The following is a 19,194-nucleotide window of genomic DNA, read 5'->3' as shown; positions in this document are numbered from 1 at the left end:
CTGGCCTCAAACTCACAGACATCAGCTTGCCTCTGCCTCCCTCATTCCTAGATTAAAGGCATGCACAAAAATGCCTGGGTTCAATTGACATAAAGATCAGCCTAGTCATGGAATTTAAGTGACTCACATTTGTGGTTCTGACCTGCCTGAATAGCCTTGAGTTCAAGGTCACCCTGACATTTTTTGGGGGTGGTGGTGTGGTATTTGAGTAGCCTTGGATCCTATTCCTGAACTTGCTGTGTAGACCAGGCTGGCCTCAAACTCACTAAGAACAGCCTGCCTCTGCCCCCTGAGTGCTGGGATTAATACCCTCATATTCTTAGTGAGACTCTGAACCAATAAACATAGAAACCATAAATGACCAAATTAATCATTGTATATAAACAAGAGCACACTGTCATATTCTGATTATCCTGACCTTAGGGGGCTGAGGTAGATGAATCTGTTTGAATTTATCTTAAAAAAAAAACAAAACAAAATCAACAACAGCAAACAAACAAAAAACAAACAACCACTAACCCCCACACACCCCCAGCACGATGAAATAATACAATGACTATATTTGAAATAAGGACAAGCCTAGACTAAGCTGCAGGAGATGGGGTTTCCTGTGGAGCTGAAGGACTTACTTGATCTGGACACTGGTGAGAGGCCTCCAAACCCAGGCAAGAACAGGATGTGACTCCAGGATCCAAGACTGAGCATTTCTCTGGCTGCTCTAACATTTTATATAGGTTTCCACTGACCCCACCCCTTTGTGGCCATACCCTCCCATCCTAAGTCTGCAGTCTGAATCAATAACTGAATCTCCACCCACTTAATGCTTTTGGGATTTACATGGTATAGGATCAACTCTAAATCCAGGAAAACACTTAAGCAAGGCTGATGGTCACTGAAACCATGTTATGGTGGCCCATGCTTTTAATCCTAGCATTAGGAAAGAGAGACAGGCAAATATCAAGAGATACCCTGTGATGATATTTTATTTGTGCTGAAATGTGATTTTTTATTCTTATGTTAATAAATAAAGTTTGCCTTGAGATCAGAGGTCATAGCGAGCCATAAACAGAAGTCAGGTGGTGGTAGCACACGCCCTTAATCCTATCACATGGCAGGGAGAGTCTCTGTGTGTTCAAGGACACAGCCAAGCTTGGTGACACACGCCTTAAATCGCAGTACCAACTGTAGAGACCTGGAGGTCTGTATATACAGGCAGTGATGAGGAAGTGATGTGGCTGGGCTTAGAGACAATCAGAAGGCAGAACAGGAAGGCAATAAAGGCTAAAGTTAGATAGGAAGAGGCTCCCTTGGGCAGCTATGGTGAAGTGGTGAGCTAAGGTGAGTTGGCGGCCATTGCTCTGATCTCTATGGCTTGCACCCCTGTATTTGGCTCTGTGTTTCTTATTTAATAAGACTGTTTAGAAATTTGTCTTCAACACCCTGTCTAGAAAAAGGAAACCAAGAGCAGGAACATCATCAACAACAAAACTCATTTATTGATCCAACCACAAACACTGAGTCATAAATTGCTGATCTATGTATTTATGTTTTAAATGTTTTGATCGGGGTTTCAAAGTGTAGCTAAGGTTAGTTGCAACTCCTGTGGCCTAGGCTGAGCTCCAATGCTCAGCAATCCTCCTGTCTCCATCTGCCTTTTGTTATAGTGTGAGCTGCCACACCTGAGATTTATTCTTGTGTGAACAACACAGTTCTGAAGTGATTTGGCCCATCATTTACAGGACTGTCTCATGATTGACCTGAACCATAGAGCTGAGGATGTCATTCATTGTTAAAGAACCTTTGTCCAGGTCTTCATGAAGCTCATCAGGGGTTGAGCTGGATGCTGTGGCAGTCAATTGCTAGAACAGCTACACAGAAGACTGAGGCAGGAGGATGGTGTGAGTGCATTGCTCTTGTGAGGAGAGTACTGGTGATTCAGCTCAGTTGATAGAGTCTTTCTCTAGTGTGCTCACAGTTGTTATAGCAGCATGCAGGAACAGGAGGATAGCTGCGAGGTTGAGTCTAGCCTGCTCCACGATAAAACCCTGTCCCAAGGAATGGACAACACTGAGAGCTGTTGCCCGGTGTCGGAGAACAGCTTGACAGAGAGCCATGGAATCCTGCAGTCTGTAGCATTACTCCTCATGTGTAGTTCTCAAAGCCTCCATTCCACTCCCTTCAGCATGACAAGCCCCTTCAAGCATTTACCTGGCTAGGATTCCCATCATCCCACTCAATTCTAACTGCTGCTAAGCATCAAAATTTGAAAAATTTAAACTAGAAATATAAAACACAATAAAAACATTCTAGAGTGGATATACCTGCCAGAATATTTGGCTTCTAAGTCAACAGAGATGCATTTGTACTTTCTTTCACACTTTCTGCAGTTTTGGGGGCAGGTTGTCAGGAAGCCCAGCTAGGAAGCTAGAATGACCTTGAGTCTCTGCTCCTCTGTCATACTCTCAAGAGTCAGGGGATTGCAGATGTGCATCTTTGTGTCCTATTTGTGGATTTCTGAGTTATTAGCCAGGCTTCTTGCATGGGAGACCATCAATCCAGCAGATGAGGTGCATCTCAGAATTTTTGAATGGGCTAGGGTACAAGGATGGCCATGTATGATCTCTGGAGTCATCCCACTCCTCAAAGAATGGTGGCCACTCAGGTTTGTGTCCAGGTCATTTTAAGTTATTAATCAGCTACTTGCCTCATTTATTTATGTAATTTCCTTTTCTGAGGCTGGCCTGGAAGTCAATATTTAGCCCTGCTTGGCCAAAGACTTTTTTATCCGCTTGCCTTCCACAATGGGATAGTGGGCTTACAAGCCTGTACCACACAAGGTTTTCTCATTTTTTGTTTTTGTTTTTTTGTGGTGGGCTCTTGCTACATAGCTCAGCATGGTCTCTCACTCACACGAAAGACTATTTCTCCTTTTTTAGGTTCCCAATGGCTGAAACTACTGGTGTGAGTTACTGAGACATCTTGGACATCTTTGAGTTTACTTCCACTTAACCGTCTCTGTTTTTCAGAGACCTGATCTGCAGTAGTGCAGGACAGCCTGTGGAGCCCACCCTCTTTCCAGATGCTCTCAGGTAGTTTCATGGCTTTTTTGTTTGTTTGTTTTTGCTTATTATTTGTTTCAAGGCAGTGATTCTCTGTGTAGCTTTGGAGCCTGTCCTGGAATTTAGTCTGTAGACCAGGCAGGCCTTTAACTCACAGAGATCCACCTTCCTCTGCCTCCAAAATGCTGGGATTAAAGGCATAAACAACCACCACCTTGCCCAGTTTCATGGCTTTATAATTTTTATAACAAGGATGAGCAATGGTGGCACATGCCTTTAATCTGAGTACTCCCGAGGCCAAGTCAGGTGGATATATGTGAGTTTAAGGCCAGTCTGATGTACAGTGTGAGATCCAAGACAGGCACCAAAACTACTCAGAGGAAACTCTGTCTCAAAAAAACCAACCACCCAAACAAACAACCAAAAAAAGAAAGAAAAAAAAAGAAGAAAACCAAATTAAAATTTACAGCCATCATGGTATTGCATGCAAACAGGGAGGGGGCAGGAGGAGGAGGGATAGGCAAGGACATGAAGCCTTGGCTACCTCAGCAAGTGGAGGGTATTTCAGATGAGGTTAGTTTACAACACAGCCTGAGCCACCATCCAGCTCACAAATGTTGATGAAGTCATAGTCTCATTGTGCAGACATGAAAGGCCTAGAAGTCACCATGTAGAGCTGGTGGGCCCTGCACAAAGAAATCAGCCCCCTTCTTTCTTAGAGTACTGAAATTAAAGGGGTTCAAAGTCATTGACTAATTATTTGTTTCTTTGCCTAGAAGAAGTCACAATCCCATTTTTGTCTCCTGCTGTAAAAAGTGGGAAACAGCATCTTGTTCAAACTCCACTCTGACCCTGGGTCATCATGTAGTTCTAGCCTTTCTGAAAAAAAAAAATTTTAATTATTTATTTATTAAGTGTACACTATTATGCCTGAATGTATGCTTGTACACCTGAGGAGGACACCAGAACTCATTATAGATAGTTGTGAGCCACCATGTGGTGGTTTCTGGGTATTGAACTCAGGACCTCTAGAAAAGAAGCTAGTGCTCTTAGCTTCTGAGCCATCTCCCCAGCCCTTTTCTGAAACATTTTATGTAGATCACCTTGCTTTTGCATCCAAGATGCTGGGATTAATGATGTGTTCTACCATGACTGGTTCAGCTCCCATTATTGGTGACTTTTTGTTTCTCCTCACTGTACTGAACTGGCCTTTACAGAAACACCCTCTTCTGTCAGAAAGCTAAGGGCACCATCTCCTTCCATGACACAGATTTAAAACTGTTCTGAGAATTGGTCTTTATATAGCCATGCTGGCTTCTATTTTGTTAGACAGCCAAAGATGACCTTAGTTCTGAATGACAGGCTTATTCCAGCTTGTCTAGTGCACACAATGCTGAAGAGAGAGCCTAGGGTTTGTGATGCTAGGAAAACACATTTCCAATTGGCTATATCATCAGAACCATTGCCTAACAGCAGCAGATGCAAGCCATTTTATGCCACAGCCTTCTGAATTAGCTAACATAGCTGAAGTATGAGAGAATACTCAGTTATATATTCTAGAAAAGATCGCACAGTTTTGACAATGTTTGTCACAAAGTTTTCCGAGGATATGTTTAGGAGGTTTTGTGTGCATGTCTCTTGCCAGAAAGATAGTACTGCCAATCTGACCAACACTCAGAACTGTAGATGTAACCAACCATTTTATTAAATAAGAAACACAGAACCAATGTAAAAGAGAAAGCCGAGAGGTCAGAGCTCAGAGCTAAAATATTAGCATTCCTCCAGCATGCTCCTAGCTTCCTGAAAGAGAGCTACTTCCTGTGTGTATGTCTTTTCATAGTCTTTTTGTTCTGCCTTCTCATTGGTTGTAAACCCAAACACATGACTGCCTCATCACTGCCTGCCTGTACAGCCCCCCAGGTCTTAAAGGCCTATGTCTCCAATGCTGGCTGTATCCCTGAACACACAGAGATCTACCTAGCTCTTCTACCAAGTGCTGGGATTAAAGGCATGTGCCACCACAGCCACACTCTTGCTATGGCTCTATTAGCTCTGACCCCCGGGCAACTTTATTTATTAACATACAATCAAAATCACATTTTAGTACAATTAGAATACCACCACATTTCCCCTATTCAATTTTAATAAAAAGAAAAAAAAGCAAAAGGTTATAACTAACATAAGAACAACTATATAAAAAAGTACAATAACTATATACAATATATATAAGTAATAAATACCTAAACAATGTCTAGTCCATTTGTATTTGACAAATCAGAGAAAATAATTCCATTATCTATCCTATTTTGGTAAATCCAAAATGTATCTAATTCACTTTCTATCCTAATTAATCTTCAACTATAACTAACTAATCTTCAACTATAACTAACTAATCTTCAACTATAACTAACTAATCTTCAACTATAACTAACTAATCTTCAACTATAACTAACTAATATTCAATTCCCTCAGAGATCCAAGAAGGAAATAATATTAGCTAACAAAAATAAAAACAGGAAGTGCATGCATGCAACATCCAAAAAATTTGTGAGTAGACAGAAAGAGCCAGCTGCCTGGACAGTCACCTGAGGTTTCTCCACAGTGCTGGGGCATCATCTTCAGCCTATAGGCTTAGCGTATCTGACAGACTCATTTGTGAAGTAGGACGTACACAAGGTCAACAGTTCAACCTCACATTGGGTGAGAGCAGTCCATGTACAAGAAACACCTGAATTCCACTAGTGTCCTGTCATGATTCAGGATTTTAAATTCTGGAAATAGTTGACAGTTTTTTAATTCAGCTGTCCATTCTTCTTGGCTGTGTATATATGGCTTCATCTCAGCATCCCCTTCTTCTCCACATCCCTCTATTAAATGCCAGTCTACTATTGAGAGGCATGAGCCTTCAGCTGCTGTTCCATTGCACAACAGAAGCCATCGGCCCACTGCCTGTTCAGGTGCCTTCGAAGAAAAGGGCACTGTACCTTTTCCAGATTGCGAAGGCCACTTCAAGGATGGGGCCATATTGTCCTGGCCTCAGAAGATGCCTTTTGATAAAGCCATAACCACACTTGTTTTGGAAAGAATCAGTAGTCCTTTGTCTCGTGTCCTGTATGTCCATTTTGTCCTGTTGATTCGAGGATACTTTGTTGTCCAGTGGCTAACTTTTGCCACAATGAAAGTTGACTCCATATGCAGTTTCTTCAATGCCCATATTATCTCTGAAGTAGATTGGTACTGCCAGGATCTGACATGTCTCAAAAAAGAAAAATTTCTAAGTTATTAAAACATTTTAAATGCCATATTCTATAGATCTCTGAAGGGTTTGAAGATGACCTGTCTATCTAAAATATATCTGCTCAATTTTTAAAACATATCTAATATCTAATACAAGTTCTATTGTAATGTCTAACTACTAACTTTCATTTCTTTATATCCTAATAGTTGGTAATAATAACATTCAAGGATCAGAAAATTGCATTACATTGTTAAATGAATGGTATAAATACAATTGGAAATATACATATAGCATTTTATAACAATATCAATTTCAAATTTGTATACAATATAAAATAATCCAATCCAATGTAGACTATTTAAAACTAGTAATTGTTTTTTTCTTTTCTTTTTTTAAACAAGAACCTTAAATCTAATCTCTTTTGCTTAGCCTTTTTCCTAACCCTTGACAACAACTTGTAACCAACCCCCCTAAACAATGAAAATTATCCCAGACCCAAAACCCATTAAAAAGACCAAAAAACCACCCACCCCACACCACCTCTTTAGGAATGTGGGTGTCGTATTCTTAAAATTGCTTTCTGCTGGGTACGGGCGAAGTTTTCTTTATTCTGAAAGAAAAATTTTAGGTTAATTGTCAAATTCTAGGAAAGGTAACTATATCCTTCATTATCCATGCTGTGTATAATCCCAAAGTTCAGGGTTTATCTCAAGTCCTTATTCAAGTAGTCTTTGAGACTGGATCATCTCAGCTAGTCATCTCAAAATTGCTCTGAGCACCTTGTAGTTCAAAGCTGATCTGTAGATGATGTTTGTCAGCTTAGTGATATTATTATTGTCCACGTGGAATTGTTGTTGTTGTGGGACCCCATCTTCTTTCTGGAGACTTCAGTTGATGTTAGGCCTGGCCATGATTTCCTGCAGAAAACTGATAAAAGACTCGAACACAAAGACATATATATGCAGCTAATTGAAGCCTTTTTTTCTAGAATTAGTTAGTACTCTATATGACCATTCATATCTTAACAAAGTTTAAAATGTATATATATGTATATATATATGTTAATCTTGTAAATTTTGATATAAAATTCATACTTTAAGAAAAGTTTAAAGAATCAGAATAGAATCAAAGAGTTGAGATTAGTAATAGAATAGTCCTTTAATTAATTTGGCTTTTGTCCTGTCCCATAGCAGAAGATGGCTCTTTTATTCTGGCATGATACAGGGAGTTTGCATTTTCCTTTTAACAACATGCTTGAGTTTAAAGAAGGAGAGAGCCATTCTCCAACTCCAAAGTCAGCTTTAAATTTTAATTGAACTGGGACTATTAGAAGACCAATAGTGTTAAATCTTTAGAGAAAAGCAGAAACAAACATTTAGGAAGACATAAATTTTTTTAGATAACATATACCCATATGCCGTTTCACTCTGTTTCCTGGGATAGATGATTTGTCCCTTTTCTTCAGTTGTCTCATTTGTCCAGTGTTCTTCAGATTCCTTAAACTTCATTCTCCTAAAAGACAAAAACAAAAACCTTTCCCCAAGACTAATTTTGGGGATGTTCCTTTTTGGCAAGTTATTATCTGATTAAATGAAAAGGCATGTGTTACTGGTACAAGTTAGTTTAAATTGGATGTTCATGCTGGTTGATGAACTATCACCTCCTCTAATTAAGAGGTCTCACTTGTTCAAATTGAACCTTTATCAATTTTGATGGTACTCACAGCTTATATTCTCCTGTAGAAACAAAAGCAAAACCTCGTCTCCAACATAATACATACCCTGGTTTCCATTCAGAGGTTAGCACATCCTTAAAGTATATAGGTTGATTTAATTCTGTAGTTTTTTCTATTATCCAATGTCTCTCTGCAGCTGTTGTTCCTTTCTCATTGGCATTAAGAAAATTCAAATTTAATAGAGCATTATGCAGTCCATTTCTGGGGGGTTTTGCTACCCCTTTCTGTTTATTTAGCATATCCTTTAGAGTTCTGTTTGATCTTTCTATAACTGCTTGACCTGGAGGATGATGTGGTATACCTCTAATACGCTTTATATTGTAATAAGCAAAAAACTGTTTCATTTTAACAGAGACATATGATGGAGCATTGTCAGTTTTGATTTGTGCAGGTATACCCATGATGGCCATAACTTCTAGCAAATGAGTGATTACAGAATCAGCTTTTTCAGAACTCAAAGCAGTTGCCCATTGAAATCCTGAATAAGAATCGATGGTGTGGTGTACATATTTCAATTTTCCAAATTCTGCAAAGTGAAACACGTCCATCTGCCAGATTTCATTCTTCTGAGTACCCTTTGGGTTACATCCTGCTGGTAATGGCATTTGATTGTAGAAGGAACAAGTAGGACATTTCTTTACTATTTCCTTGGCTTGTTGCCAGGTTATGGAAAAATCCTTTTTTAAACCTTTACTATTGACATGATGTTTTTATGAAATTCTGAGGCCTCCAGCACATTTCCTATCAATAATTTATCAATCTCATCATTGCCTTGTGCTAGAGGGCCTGGCAGACCAGTATGGGATCGAATGTGAGTTATATATAAAGGATGACTCTTATGCCTGATTGTATCTTGTAATTGAATAAATAGTGAATTTAATTCTGAAGCATCAGGGATAAATTCTGCAGTCTCAATATATAATACCACTCTTTCAGCATACTGAGAGTCAGTTACTATGTTGAGAGGTTCTGAAAAATCCATTAATACCAACAGAATAGCATACAATTCTGATTTTTGAACTGAATTATAAGGACTTTGAACCACTTTACTTAAATTTTCTGATTTGTAACCTGCCTTTCCTTGTTTGTTGGCATCTGTATAAAAGGTATGAACTCCAGATATGGGTTTTTCCTGTACAATTTGAGGCAAGATCCAATCAGCTCTCTTTATAAGATCAATTCTATTGCTTTTGGGATATTTGCTGTTAATTTCTCCCAAAAAATTACTGTAAGCTCTTTGCCAAGGTTCACTTTCTGTCCATAATTTTTCAATGTTATGGTTAAAGGTACGACAATTTCTGCTGGGTCTATTCCTGCTAATTGACTAAGTCTCAATTTTCCTTTCCAAATCAAGTCAGAGATTTTGTCCCCATAGTTTTTAATTTTTTATTTGGTTTATTTGGTAAAAATATCCATTCCAATGTAATATCTTCCCTCTGCATTAATATTCCAGTAGGAGAAAGCCTAGAATGTAAAATAACCAAAATGCAATCCAGCTTTGGATCAATACGATCCATGTGCCCTTCATGTATTTTCTTTTCTACCAAGGCCAATTTTTTCTCAGCTTCAGGTGATAATTCTCTTGGACTATTTAAGTCCTTGTCACCTTCTAAGGTTTTGAACAAATTAGTTCATCATTTTTTACCCCAACAATAGTTTGTAGATGAGAAATATCTCCAAATAATCTTTGAAAGTCATTAAGAGTCTGTAGTCTATCTCTCCTAATTTGCACCTTTTGGGGTCTAATTTTTCGTAGCTCTATTTTAAATCCTAAATAATTAATAGAATCTCCTCTTTGTATCTTTTCAGGAGAAATTTGTAATCCCCAGCAAGGCAAAATTTTCTTTACTTCTTCAAACATTCTTTCTAAAGTATCTGCATTTGAGTCAGCTAGTAAAATATCATCCATATAATGATAAATTATGGATTTAGGAATTTTTTTACATTATCACTTCCAATGGCTGTTGTACAAAATATTGGCACAGAGTTGGGCTATTCAACATTCCCTGTGGGAGGACCCTCTGTAGCCAGAGTCTTCCTGCCTTGCCCACAGTCAGGACAAATCCTTGTCACCCGCCAGTCCCACAGCCGCTCAGACCCAACCAAGCAAACACAGAGACTTATATTGCATACAAACTGTATGGCCGTGGCAGGCTTCTTGCTAACTTTTCTTATATCTTAAAGTAACCCATTTCTAGAAATCTATACCTTGCCACGTGGCTCGTGGCTTACCAGCATCTTCACATGCTTCTTGTGCTGGCAGCATCTGGCAGTCAGTCCTTCTGCCTTCCTGTTCTTTTATTTCTCCTCTCTGTTAGTCCCGCCTATCCTTCCTGCCTAGCCACAGCCGATCAGGTTTTATTTATTGATCAATCAGAACAACTTGACATACAGACCATCCCCCAGCACAGCCAAGTGCAGACCATCTCAGACACCTGCACTCAGGCCCATGGTCCTAATCATCCTCTATGCGGACCTGCTGGGTAACGCCACAAAGAACCCAAGAAGGGCTCCCACAGGACATACAGAACATTCCACAGCAACCATCCATTGAAATCTTTTAACCGGTTGAGAATTATTATAAGTAGGCACTGTGAAAGCAAATCTTTCTCTGTCTTTTTCTTGTAAGGGTATTGAAAATAAACAGTCTTTTAAATCAATAACTATGAGAGGCCATCCTTTTGGTAACAGAGTAGGCAAAGGAATCCCAGGTTGTAGAGAGCCTTTTGGCTGAATTACTTTGTTAATTGCTCTAAGGTCTGTTACCATTCTCCATTTACCAGATTTCTTTTTAATAACAAATACAGGAGAATTCCAAGGGCTGGTTGATTCTTCAATATGCTGAGCATTTAACTGTTCTTCTACCAGCTCTTCTAAAGCTTGGAGTTTCTCTGTTGTTAAAGGCCATTGCTGGACCCATACAGGCTTGTCTGTTAACCATTTTAAAGGCAGAGCTGTTGGTGTCTTTGGAAGATCATCAGTTGTTGTGCCCTGTCCTTGTATAATATGGATGGCTGGTGACCACTCATTCGAACAATATCTTCTAATATTTCTCTCAGAAACATGTGCTAGTTTATAATTTGTTTCTGAGATTAGAGGGATGTTAATCTGAGTATTCCATTGTTGCAATAAGTCTCGACCCCACAGGTTCATAGCTATGTTAGCCACATATGGTTTTAATTTTCCTCTCTGTCCTTCTGGACCTATACATTTGAGCCATATTGCACTCTGCTTCACCTGAGATAATGTCCCTATTCCTAACAGTTGAACGTTTACCTCCTGAAGAGGCCAAGTTGGATGCCAAAATTCTGGTGCAATTATGGTAACGTCCGCACCTGTGTCTACCAGACCAGACAACAAAACACCATTTATTTTTATCGTTAATTTTGGTCTTTGTTCATTAATAGAAGTTTGCCAAAAAATTTTCATTATGTTTTCTCCTGAATTTTCTATTTTCTCTGTTTCATCATCCTGACCAGCATGATTTATTCCAATAGGCATTTGGTTATTTAATTGCTCTGAGCAGGGGTGTCCTCTATGGCTGCAGGAAAGGTTTGAACTGGATTTTCTATGGGGGCCTGCATGAGGCCCCTCTGGGAGTGTGGGGCGTTTACCCACCACCCCCACAGCTTCCCAGAGTTTTCTTGAGTGCAATCAGCAGGAAATATTAGATAGAAGGATTTATAGTGGAGAATCTTGTGGAGATAAACAGATAGAAAATAAAGGATAGCCTCGAGAGGGCCTGGAACCTATTCCAATGGGCCCGGACTGTCTCTGGTCCAGGGTTTTTATAGAGACACCAAGGGGTGGAGCAAAAGACCTGCTCCCCCAGCACAGCCAAGTGCAGACCATCTCAGAAACCTGCACTCAGGCCCATGGTCCTGATCATCCTCTATTCGTACCTGCTGGGTAAAGCCATGAGGAACCCCAGAAGGGGCTCCCACATGGGAGTTTCCCAAAGACTGAGGCAAAGGATTACCCTGTCTGTCCTTTTTTGATCTACATTCGTTGGTCCAGTGTTTTCCCTTACCACACCTTCTGCATACTCCAGAAGGAAGGGGCATTCTGTTGCCATTGTTCCTTGAAGAAATATTGTTTCTATGAATGACCTGTCTACAGTCCCTTTTCAAATGTTCTTGCTTTCCACATCCAAAACATCTAACATTCCTCAAACATTTTGAAATTGCTTCTCCTACCCACATGTCATCATGCTCATGAGCCTCAACATTAACCATGTCTCTAATCCAATCTTCCAAAGGTGCAGATCTTGCCTTTAACGGCCTGATTATTCTTTTGCATGCTGCATTCACATTCTCGAAGGCCAAAGACTCAATTATTATCTTACTAGCTTCTGAATCCGAGACCATTTTCTCTACTGCTGAAGCTAGTCTTTGTAAAAAATCTGTGAAAGATTCTTTTGGGCCTTGCATAACCTTTCTAAATGACTCAGTTTTTTTTTTTCTGGTTCCTCAACTCTGTCCCATGCATTCAAGGCTGCTGTTCAACATAAAATTAGGGTTTGGACATCATATAAACTTTGTGTTTGTACTGAAGCATATTGGCCTTCTCCAATAAGCTGATCCTGGAAAACTTGTATTTCTTTATACCTCCATTGTTTTTCTATGTTTTTAGCTTCATCCTTGAACCAAGTTAAAAACTGAAGCCTCTGGCTGGGTTCAAGAACAGCTTTTGCCAGCTCCCACCAGTCCTGTGGTACAATTCTATTATATGTGGACCAAGAGTTTAACATTTGCTTTATATATGGGGAATGCATGCCATAAGATACTATTGCCTCTTTAAAACTTTTTAAATTCAACACTTCAATTGGAACCCAAATATTTTGCGTAGTCATTTCATCAGGCAACTGCTATACAGTTACAGGATAAATTAAGGGTGACTGTGTGAAAACAGGCTTTCTTTCTGTAACCTTATGATCCAAACTTGAAACAACTTCACTGTTAATTTCTTCTGTCTGAATTTTTACAAGTTTAACAAGTTTTCCTAAAGCTGTCATCCTGGCACTTAAATTGACTATCTTTTTAAATATTAAAATGGGGATAAGCATAGTGATAAACTCCATAATTCCAAAAATACTAATCTTCTCATATAGTTGTTCCCTTGTCAGACTGCCTAAAATTTCAAACAAAACCCAATTTTCTTCCAATGTACACATAAAACCCATTTTTTTTTAAATATGGAAAAAAATTCTCTTTTAAATAGTTTCCTTTAAAATATCTGATATGTTGCCGGGTGTTGGTGGCACACGCCTTTAATCCCAGCACTCGGGAGGCAGAGCCAGGCGGATCTCTGTGAGTTCGAGGCCAGCCTGGGCTACCAAGTGAGCTCCAGGAACGGTACAAAGATACACAGAGAAACCCTGTCTCAAAAAACCAAAAAAAAAAAAAAATCTGATATGTTATGACTTACCAAATCTGCGTAGAACAGTAGAAATCCAAGGAAATTTCAAAACAGCCACCTAGTGTCCGAGGTGTGAATCCAGAGAGAGAGAGAGAGAGAGAGAGAGAGAGAGAGAGAGAGAGAGAGAGAGCAAGAAAGCGTAGCCAGCTAAAGCTTAAATCCAGCCACGTGTTCCCTCTTGAGCTGAATCAAGGCTTGGCTCTGGCTTCTTTAAGCTCCCACCACATGCATTGGTTTCACAGGCAGGGGCCCTATTTGGCAGGGCAGGCCTGAGATGTTTGTAGCACCGGCTTTAAGCAAACAGCTCAAGGTTAGTCCGGCCTGAGACCAAGCAGACATGGTCCCAGGCTAGGGAGCCAGCTGCTCGGACTAGGGAGCCAACCGCCTAGGCTAGGGAGCCAACCACCCTTGCGGGGAACCGCACCTGCCGCCAAGCCAAGTGGTTTTTAATGGATTCTTGTCACGTTGGGCGCCAGATGTAGATGTAACCAACCGTCTTATTAAATAAGAAACACAGAACCAATGTAAAAGAGAAAGCCAAGAAGTCAGAGCTCAGAGCTAAAATCTTACCCTTCCTCCTGCATGCTCCTAGCTTCCCAAAAGAGAGATACTTCCTGTGTGCATGTCTTTTCATAGTCTTTTTGTTCTGCCTTCTCATTGGTTGTAAACCCAAACACATGACTGCCTCATCACTGCCTGTATGTACAGCCCCCCAGGTCTTAAAGGCCTATGTCTCCAATGCTGGCTGTATCCCTGAACACACAGAGATCTACCTAGTTCTTCTACCAAGTGCTGGGATTAAAGGCATGTGCCACCACCGCCACACTCTTGCTATGACTCTAATAGCTTTGACCCCTGGGCAACTTTATTTATTAACATACATTCAAAATCACATTTCAGTACAATTAGAATACCACCACACAGAACCATGTCGGTCACAAGTGAATAAAACTCAGCCAGGTGTGTTGACTCACAGGAATGCTTAAGAAGGAGGACTGTTGGGAACTGGAGTGTCAGATCTCCAAAGCTACAGAGAAAGACTCTTCTTTAGGAATTGAAATAAAAATGGAGTCCATAAACAGCTAGGAAATTAATGAACAAATAAAATTCAGTATAATGGGCTCCTGTCTTTCAGGCAAATCTCAGCTTTTTGTCTACCCCAAAAGAAACTCTTTTCATCTAGACACTGAAAAATATCATATACAGGCAGCCTCAAACACGTTAAGATCTTCCTCTAGACTGAAGGGAATATAGTATATGAACTGAAAACACGGGGATTTTTTTTATTGTTGTTGTTGTTTTGGGTATATGTTTGTTTTGAGACAGGTTCTCTCTTTTTGCAGCCCTGGACATCTGGATCTTACCATGTAGACCCAGCTAGGTGTGAACTCAGAGTTTGGCCTGCCTCAAACGCACATGGTTGGGGTTAAAGTCATGTACCACCATGAACTGCAAAACACAAACTGCTTTTTTCCCCTATTATTATCTTTTTATTAAGAATTTTTTCATTCATTTTGCACACCAATCAAAGTTCCCCATCTTCCCTCTTCCTCCCCCCTCTGAGCTCCCCCTCCCAATCCACTCCCTACTCCCTCCCACAAGAAGGCAAGGACTCCCATGTGGAGGCACATTCAGTAGAGGCAAGTCCAAGCTTTTCCCCCTGCCTCAAGGCTTCATGAGGTGTCCCATCATAGGTAGTGGACTCCACAATGCCCACTCACGCACCACAGATGGATTCTGATCCTACCGCCAGGGGGCCTCCCAAGCAGATCAATCTATACAACTGTCTCATCATGCAAAGGGCCTAGTCCAGTCCCATGTAGGCTCCACAGCCATTGATCCAGCTTTCATGAATTCCCTCTAGTTTGATTTGAGCTATGGAAAGTGCTGTCTATAGCCAATAGAGTTCCACTATTACTTGTGTGTGTAGTATCCTTGATGGATATTCCTTCATAATTGGTCATGGTTTAGGGCAACCTACACATAATAACTATGACATATCAAGTGTAGGACTTCCTGTTTCTAGTTCTAAGAACAAGAAACGTGATGAAAGAAAAAAATATTGTGATACCAAGTTCTTATATTGCCACCTGAGTAGATCTCACTTTCATATCTCTTGGTTTCTAAAGCATTGAGCACCTTGTGAAGCCATGTGCTCTGAGTCCCAATGCTGAGACCTTTCTTTAGGATTTCATGTCCTGTACAACCTTGAGAGTGACTAGCTTAGTGTGATGGGAAATAAAAAAACACAGACACAGGTAGAGAAATGCTGGGGATGAGTGGTCAGTGTGCTGTGAAGGAGCCACACCAGGAACTCCAAAACACAGAACATTATTATATGCAATGGGCAAAAGGGTACAGCTACTCATGCTACGGGATCTCTGTGAGGAACAGTCTCAAGCTGCAATAAATCCAGGGAGGATTTCATCCATCCCATCCTACTACCCACAGTAGCCTTCCATAGCTCAGAACTTATCAATAAAACCCAGGGGTCAAGTATGGGGTTATAATGTGGAAGATCAAAGAAGCAAAGGAACAACCACCAGTGATATCTTATCTCTCCAGCTACTCTGACCTAATGAGGGTCCAAGATACTGCCTCAACCTCCCAAGTATATAGTTATTGTATTTATTGTATATAGTTTTCCTTATACTAGTTTTAACTTTTTTAAATTATTTTTTATTGTCATTAGACAAAACAGGGGAAATGTGTTGATACTTTATTTGTGCTGAAATGTGGTGATATTTTATTTGTATGTTAATAAATAAGACATGCCTGAAGATCAAGGGAAAAAAGGCCAGCCATTTTTACGTAGACACAGAAGTCAAGCAGTGGTAGCACACGCCCTTAATCCGATCACATGACAGGCAGAGTCTCTGTGTGTTCAAGGAAACACTAGGGAATGTCCAAGTGTAGTGAGACAGGCCTTTAATCCCAGTACCAACCAGAGACCTGGAGTTCTGTGCAGACAGGCAGTGACCAGGAAGTGAGGTAGCTGGGCCAATGAGAAGGCAGAAGAGCAAGGCAATCAAAACCTAGGCAACAAAAAACTAGGTAGACAGGAAGTCAGGGCATTTTGGAAGGTGCAGAGCAGGTCAGATAAGATAGCTGGTGGCTCCCCATATTTCCCTGATCTCTAAGGCTCTCATCCCTATATTTGGCTCTATAATTATTAATTAATAAGACCGTTTAGAAATTTATTTACAGGGCCAGGTGTGACTCTAAGCTCCTGGACAGTGACTTCTCTGGCTCCTATGAGGCTATTATAACCTGTTACTATTCACCAGGCTGGTCTCCAACTTAGAGCTCCTCCTACCTCTGCCTTCCACGTGCTGGGATTAAAGGCGTGGGCCTGTGTTAGGGGATCTAGTTTGTTGTGGGCCAACTTTCCGGTGTGGGCTGGTTTTTGAAGCCCATTTCTAAGGTCCTGGTGTGTGTGTGTGTGTGTGTGTGTGTGTGTGTGTGTGTGTGTGTGTGTGTGTGTGTGTTTGTCGGGGTTACTGCAGACATAGTGACCTCTACAGCTGCCAGGAAACAGCGGATTCCCAAAGTGGCCAAGGTGAAAAACAAAGTGCCAGCTGAGGTACAGCTAACTGCAGAGCAGCTCTTAAGAGAGGCTAAAGAGAGAGAACTCGAGCTCCTTCCACCCCCGCCTCAGCAGAAGATCACAGATGAAGAGGAGCTCAATGATTACAAACTTCGGAAGAGGAAGACGTTTGAAGATAACATAAGAAAAAACAGGACTGTGATTAATAACTGGATCAAATATGCCCAGTGGGAAGAAAGTCTCAAGGAAATCCCAAGGGCTCAGTCCATATACGAGCGTGCCTTGGATGTAGACTATGGGAGTATTCCACTCTGGCTGAAGTATAGAGAAATGGAAATGAAGAACCGCCAGGTGAACCATGCCCGAAATATCTGGGAGCGAGCCCTAACAACTCTGGCCCGAGTCAGTGAGTTCTGGCACAGGTACACATCCATGGAGGAGATGTTGGGCAATGTCGCCGGTGCCCGTCAAGTGTTTGAGCGCTGGATGGAATGGCGGCCTGAGGAGCAGGCCTGGCACTCCTACATCAGCTTCGAGCTGAGACACAAAGAGGTGGAGCAGGCCCGTACCCTTTAGGAACACTTTGTGCTCGTGCACCCTGCTGTGAAGAACTGGGTCAAGTATGCCCGATTCGAAGAGAAGCATGCTTCTTTTGCCCATGCGCGGCAAGTCTACGAGAGAGCAGTGGAGTTCTTTGGAGAGGAGCATATGGACGCACACCTGTATGCGGCCTTTGCCAAATTCGAGGAAAACCAGAAAGAATTGGAAAGGGTACGAGTTATCCACAAATATGCCCTGGGTAGAATTTCAAAACAAGGGGTGCAAGAACTCTTGAAAAACTATATCGTCTTTGAGAAGAAGTATGGTGACCAGAAGGCTGTTGAAGATATCATCGTGAGCAAACGGAGATGCCAATATGAAGAAGAAGTGAAGGCTAATCCGTACAATTACGATGCCTGGTTTGATTACTTGCGCTTGGAGGAAAGTGAGGCGGAGGCCGACACAGTGCGGGAAGTCTATGAGAGGGCCATTGCCAACGTGCCGCCCATCCAGGAGAAGAGGCATCGGAAGTGCTACATCTATCTCTGGATCAACTATGCATTCTACGTAGAGCTTGAAGCCAAGGATCCTGAGAGGACAAGGCAGGTCTATCAAGCCTCTTTGGCACTAATTCCTCACAAAAAGTTCACCTTTGCCAAAATGTGGTTATATTATGCACAGTTTGAAATACGACACAAAAAATCTGCCACTGACCAGAAGAGCATTGGGGACTTCCATAGGCAAATGCCCAAAGAACAAGTTATTCAAAGGCTATATAGAACTGGAACTACAGCTTCAAGAATTTGACAGATGCCACAAGCTTTATGAGAAGTTCTTGGAATTTGGACCTGAAAGTTGTACCTCATGGATTAAGTTTGAGAATTAGAGACAATCCTTGGTGATATCGATAGAGCCCAGGCCATCTATGAATTAGCCATCAGCCAGCCAAGCTTAGACATGCCAGGGGTCCTTTGGACATCCTATATCCATTTTGAGATTGAGCAGGAAGAAACTGAAAGAGCATGAAACTTTTACTGACAACTGCTTCAGTGAACACAGGAAGTCAAGGTATGGATCAGTTTGGCTCAGTTTGAGTTATCCTCAGGGAAAGAAGCAGGTGTGACTAAATGCAGACAGATTTATCAAGAGGCGAACAAAACCATGAGAAACCGAGAAGAGAAAGAAGAGAGACTTATGTTGCTGGAATCCTGGCGAGGGTTTGTAGATGAATTTGGAACAGTATCAGACAAGGAAAGAGTAAACAAACTCATGCCAGAAAAGGTCAAGAAGAGGAGAAAGGTCCAGGCCCAAGATGGATCTGATGCCGGCTGGGAAGAATACCATGGTTACATCTTTCCAGAGGATGCTGCCAACCAGCCTAACCTGAAGATTCTGGCAATGGCCAAGCTTTGGAAGAAACGGCAACAAGAAAAAGAAGCTGCCCGATAGGATCCAGATAAGGACATTGGTGAGAGTGAATCCTTATCTTTTTAAACGTTAGAATTTTTTTAATAGAAATTAATAGTTTAGAACATTGATTTCTGAATGTTTTTATATATTTACTAAGTAAGGAGTTATCATTGATAGCTACCTTTCTAATTACTTTAAAAAAACTCTCTTGGAGTAAATGTGGATGAAAAATTGCAAGCAAAGGAAT

General features: G+C 41.0%; 1 pseudogene; it reads left to right on the top strand.

Annotated features, from left to right (window-relative positions):
- Window positions 1-598: 598 nt before the first annotated feature.
- On the top strand, window positions 599-18,986 carry LOC143271764 (crooked neck-like protein 1 pseudogene; annotated as a pseudogene).
- The last annotated feature ends 208 nt before the right edge of the window (window positions 18,987-19,194 follow it).

The sequence above is a fragment of the Peromyscus maniculatus genome, chromosome 2 (genome assembly GCF_049852395.1).
Source record: "Peromyscus maniculatus bairdii isolate BWxNUB_F1_BW_parent chromosome 2, HU_Pman_BW_mat_3.1, whole genome shotgun sequence".
Classification (NCBI taxonomy): domain Eukaryota; kingdom Metazoa; phylum Chordata; class Mammalia; order Rodentia; family Cricetidae; genus Peromyscus; species Peromyscus maniculatus.
This window is presented reverse-complemented; position numbering and strand designations above follow the sequence as displayed.